Source organism: Leucoraja erinacea, chromosome 27, assembly GCF_028641065.1.
Source record: "Leucoraja erinacea ecotype New England chromosome 27, Leri_hhj_1, whole genome shotgun sequence".
Lineage (NCBI taxonomy): Eukaryota > Metazoa > Chordata > Chondrichthyes > Rajiformes > Rajidae > Leucoraja > Leucoraja erinaceus.
Genome location: NC_073403.1, coordinates 16,668,973 through 16,674,972, shown reverse-complemented (window position 1 = coordinate 16,674,972; position 6,000 = coordinate 16,668,973). Strand labels below are relative to the sequence as shown.

At 42.4% G+C, this 6,000-nt stretch overlaps 1 long non-coding RNA gene across 1 annotated transcript in view; it reads right to left on the bottom strand.

Moving 5' to 3' along the window:
* Nucleotides 1-352: 352 nt before the first annotated feature.
* LOC129710293 (uncharacterized) overlaps nucleotides 353-6,000 on the bottom strand; it is a 28,859-nt gene continuing 23,211 nt past the window's right edge. Inside the window, exon 2 of the long non-coding RNA XR_008725655.1 lies at nucleotides 353-425. This is a non-coding gene — a long non-coding RNA (uncharacterized LOC129710293). The remainder of the gene's footprint in view (nucleotides 426-6,000) is intronic.

The window sequence follows — 6,000 nt, the reverse complement described above, 5'->3', positions numbered from 1 at the left end:
ATACATCAGGTCTGATGTCTGAAATAAAACAGAAAATGTTGGAAATACAGCCAAACTCCAACAATCCTTGGAAGACTTACTTTTTTTTTAAAAGATGTCACACAGTGCTATAATTACTTATCCAGAGAACCGGGTGAATGGGAAGTGAGTACAGAAATCAGGGCTCTAGTGAATGGAGAGTGAGTGCTGGCACTGGAGCCCAGGTGAGTGGGAAGATTTTGAGGGAAACAAGATCCCGGGGACTAGAAAGTGAGCAGGTGAACCAACGTTCCAGCGAGCCGGAAGGGAGAGCGGGAACCAGGATCCCAATGAGCTGAAAGGTAGCATGGCAAATATCACCTGGTGAGCCAGATCTGATCGGTCAGAATTTCCAAATAGTTAGCGGATTCTCGGAGTTTTACTGTACTCTGCAGGTCAGGCAACATCTGTGAAAAGAGAAACATTTTGTCGATTAACTTTCTGAACTAGAGTCATGGGATCATAGAGCTGTAAAGCACAGAACAGGCCATTTGGGCCACCTTATCCATGCTGATCAAGTTAGCATACTTGGCTAGTCCCATTTACCTGCACTAGCCCATTGCCCTCTAAACCCTTCCTATCCATATAATTGTCCAAGGTACACAAAAATGCTGGAGAAACCCAGCGGGTGCAGCAGCATCTATGGAGCGAAAGGAAATAGGCAATTTTCATGCCGAAACCCTTCTTCAGTGTCTGAAGAAGGGTTTCGGCCAGAAACGTTGCCTATTTCCTTCGCTCCATAGATGCTGCTGCACCCGCTGAGTGTCTCCAGCATTTTTGTGTACCTTCGATTTTCCAGCATCTGCAGTTCCTTCTTAAACATATAATTGTCCAAATGCCTTTAAAAAGTCTTAACTGTAAGCACTTCTATAGGTGAAAAATAAAGTGCGTCAAATTCCTATCAATACAATTTGGTAGTGAAATGGTCAATTTGTAATTCCGCTTCATTGAATTAATAATGCCATAACTGTCTCTCCTAATAGAATCTTCATTTAATGTGTGCAGAAAATAAATCAGCTGCAAATCCATGGTATCCGGTCTGGAAGCACAGTTCATTGGGAGCATTACCCTTTATATTTGTATGTGTATATCGTGGGTGGCACATAACACCAAGTTTACTAGCCTGATGGCTGTGAGGAAGAAGCTGTTCATGAACCTGGATGTGAATAGGACACTAAAGAGTGTGGAAGTTAGTTATGACCTACAGGCCCAAAGCAATGAATTAATTGTGGATGGATTGGAGTCCAGTGATCTTTCTGAAAGGTATTTATCAAGTGAAGATGACAGAGAAATAAAAGTTAAGAATGGCTCTTCAGCAGGGCCAGATTCAGATGAAGAGAGGCCCTAGGCTATTCCACTTGTAAGGCCCCTCCCAATTCCCCACCCCCACGATGAGAGGAAGATGGAAGAGTCCACCAGTTCCATCTGACGAATCAATTAAAGATTGCCATGGTCTACCTTCGATGTTTGTTGCTGTCTGCTTTTTAAGAAACAAACTTTCACAAATGTACCAGATTTCAGGCTCCTGTAGCTCAGTGGTTCCCAACCTTTTTTAGTTAATAATAATAATAAATACTTTATTGATCCCCTCAGGGAAATTCCCAACCAACAAACCCACAGATTCAAAACGAACACAGACAGAAAATACATAGAATACACTGTGGACACTACCTGAGAGCAATAAATACTTAAAAAGACCAATAATTAACAATTAAAAATTAAAAATTGTAAGAATGCATCCCCCTACAGCCTAGCGGTCTGAATTATAAAATCTAATGGCTGCAGGGGTGAAGGATCTCCTGAACCGCTCCGTTCTACAGGGCAGGGAGAGGAGCCGGTTGTTGTTCCGAGTGCTCTTTTGACTCTCCAGAATTACATGGAGGGGATGCCCGGGGTTTTTCAGGATGACCTGCACCTTGTGCCTCATACGCCTCTCAAGCACATCCATCCCAGAGTCTACTCTCCCCTCCAGCACTGAGCTAGCTCGTTTAACCAGTTTGACCAGCTTCTTGTTGTTTTTTGCACTAATGCTGTTGCCCCAGCAGACAACAGCGTAGAAAATAACACTTGCAACCACAGTGTTGTAAAACATGTGCAGCATGTCATTACACACATTGAAGGATTTGAGCCTTCTGAGGAAAAAGAGTCTGCTCTGGCCTTTTTTGTAGAGGGAGTCAGAGTTGACAGACCAGTCCAGTTTGTTATCAAGGTGCACTCCAAGGTATTTATATGTCTGCACCACCTCAATGTCAGCCCCAGCAGCGTTGACCGGCTGAAGGGGGAGCTTGGACCTGCCAAAGTTAACCACCATCTCTTTAGTCTTAGTTGTGTTCAGGATGAGACAGTTCTCTTCACTCCAGGCACAAAAGGAACTGGTCAAGTTCCTGTATTCCTCCTCCTGCCCGTTCCTTACACATGCCACAATCGCTGTATCATCTGAATATTTCTGTACGTGGCTTGTGTCAGACTTATAGTTAAAGTCTGCTGTATACAGGGTGTTAAAGTCTGCTGTAGTTCATGGCCCCCTTGGGCTCTTTAATTTTTCTGTGGCCCCCCTGACATTATTAGCGGAATAAAAGTGGCCCCCTTCATTGAGCCTGTGGCCCCCTAAATCCCCAAATTTTTCTGTGGCCCCCCTGAAATTTGCCATGGCCCCCATATGGCCCCAGTTTGGGAATCACTGCTGTAGCTGGTCAGTGCGGACCCGGTGGGCCGAAGGGCCTGTTTCCACGCTGTATCTCTCAACTAAGCTAAGCTAAATTGAGGTTAACAGCAAATTAATGAACAACTTCACTGTATCTATGTAACATCACCATAGAGTAATGGATGACAAATATTTAATCACCTTTGGATTGTTCAACAAGGTAAATTTTTCATGTTGTTAAAGATTTGTTGGCCCAGTGCCTGCCTATAATGAGACTCACACACTTGCCAACCCAATCTTGCCGTGTTTATTATTGCAAGGTTGATCCCATCACAGTTGGTTATCGTCTTTGATGAATTAATAATGCCATGACTGTTTCTCCTAACATTCATGTTGACACTTCACTACACAGTCCTCACGATATAAGCACTGATGATGAATTCCACTATAATTCTATCAATTAAGCAAACACGTATTCCTGTCATCGTACTGTCATTTTTTTTAAAATGATTGCACAACCAGGGCTGATACGGGATAATGTGGAGGAAGGAACTGCGGATGCTGGTTTGCACTGAAGATAGACACAAAATGCTAGAGTAACTCAGTGGGACAGGCAGCATCTCTGGAGCGCCACCCATACCTTCTCTCCAGGGATGCTGCCGGTCCCGCTGAGTTACTCCAGCATTTTGTGCCTGTCTTCTGATACGGCAAAACATGAGTTCAAATCTCAACAAAGAGACTTAAACAGAGATATTACAGTTGGGAGTGTAGTACTGTGGGACTGCAGTGCTATCTTTCAGATGCATTGTTAAAGTCGTCTATCCTGGCAGGGAATGTAAAAAATATGAAGGTGTTAGTTTGAGCAGGAGGATTATCCACATTTCTAGGCTGATTTACATCCATCAGTCAACAGCAAATATATGAAAACATCTGTTCATTGCCCGCCTATGCTGGTGGGACCTTGCTGTGCACAAACGTCCTGTATGTTTATAAGAACATAGAACAGTACAGCACAGGAATAGGCCCTTTGGCTCACAATGTCCATGCTGAATATGATGCCAAGTTGAACAAAGCTCCTCTGCCTGCACGTGATCCATATCCATCCATTCTCTGCACATCCACTTGCCTATTTAAAAGCCTCTTAAACACCACTACCGTCTCTGCCTCCACCATTATCTCAGGCACCCAGCACTCTCCGTGTACAACATTTGCCCCACATTTGTTAATCTTTTTTTTTGAAGGCAAGATTTCTTGACATAAATCCCGCAAATTTGAACTCATCTCTGAGTAGCAAATCAGTGTGCCGCTGGAATATACTGGGATATTACTAATATTTCTCAAATACCGATTGCTTCCTTGGATAATAAAATGTTCCTGACCAAACCAGCATGGGATGCACTTTACATTAATTTACTGATTCCCAGTGTCAAACCTTTGTGGGCGTCACAGAGGCGCAGCGGTAGAGCTGCCACCTCATGGCACCAGAGTCCCGAGTTTAACCCTGACTATGGGTGCTGTCTTGTGCGGCAAATGTACGTTCTCCCTGACGGCATGGGTTTTCTCTGGATGCTCCGGTTTCATCCCACATTCCAAGGGCATGCAGGTTCATAGGTTTTGTAAATATCCCCTAGTACGTAGGATGCAAAATTAGGATAACATAGAACTAGAATGAACAGGTGATCGATGGTCGGCATGGACTCTGTGGGCCAAAGGGTCTGGCTCCATATAACCATATAACCATATAACAATTACAGCACGTAAACAGGCCATCTCGGCCCTTCAAGTCCGTACTGAACACTTTTTCCCCCCCCCTAGTCCCATCTACTTGCACTCAGACCATAACCCTCCATTCCTTTCCTGTCCATATACCTGTCCAATTTATTTTTAAATGATAAATGTCTCCAGGCTATATCTCTAAACTAAACTAAATTAAACTAAACAAACTCAATTCTCCCATACAATAAGGTTCAAATTATATTTATTTGCAAAATATTGAGATTTGAATTCATTGAGCCGATAAGGTTAGTACAGTCCCTCTTCACATCTTTATAATGGAAAATCTAAACTGCTCTCGGTGGAATTCAGTTTATTGACTTGAAATATAAAGAACCATTTCATGTTCGCAGTTCTGGTTGGAGACTTCAGTGTGTCAACAAGCTATGGGCTATATTGTGGAACTTCAACAGATAGCAAGTCCCTTATTGACACAAATGGACAGTTCTGAATGTTGTCTTTGAAATGTATCTACATTCATTTTTAATGTCTAAATCCTTTATTATCACATTCTCCCTCAAGCTTGGCAGCTTTGTTAAGCATTCAAGTCTTTAACTGAATTCCCCTGCAGGCAAAACATCATAAACTAGTTCCAAGGTACTCAATTCAAAGACAGCTGACTTTACATCTGTTGTCCCTATTATTGTTATGTTTTCATAAGTCATTATTGGTGGTCAGATTCTGCATAGTAGCTCAAAAGACAAATGTATCACCGACCTGTTTGAAATATTCTTCCATATAAGCTTTGTGTAATGTTCTTGTGCAGATGAATAATTGTACAGGTTCCTCAAACAAGAGACTAACTTGGGAACAGGAAACATCTGCGAGCAACATTTTAAAAGCCACATTTTATTTAAATCGTATGGAAAATATTGTATTTACATGTCTTTGATCCTGTCTTGTTTAATGGAAGAATGCTTTCAAATCTTGGAAAGTGGTTGCAAGCATTGGCTGACATCCCAGGAGGATTTGCAACACAATAGGTATATGAATCCAGATACCCCAGCGGTATAATCCCAAACACAGAAAGAGATTGGCAGTGAATGGGAGCCCATACCCTCACAGGCATAACATGCCTCATGTGTATCGACTGCGAAGGATCTCTGGTCTCACGACCTAATTAGGTTCAGATGCAATATTGTCACGTGTACCATTGTACGGTGAAAAGGTGTACAATCAAGTCAGATAATACTTCACATACTACACTCAAGAGAAACTCAGGTATAATACAGTATGTAGAGCAAAGGGAAAGATATCGAGTGCAATATACCTCTCTGCATCTCCACGCAACAGTTCCAGAGACAAAGTCCAAAGTCCGCAATGAGGTAGAGGAAGATCGGACTGTACTGTAGCCCATGGAAGGACCATTCAGAAGCCCGGAAATAGAGGTGAAGAAGCTGCTCCTGAGCCTGTTGATGCGTGGTTTCAGACTTTTGCTTCTACTACAATACAATACAATACAATACATACAATACAATACAATTTATTTGTCATTTGAACCCCATTGTGGTTCAAACGAAATGTTGTTTCTGCAGTCATACACACAAGAAAGAACCAAGACACAA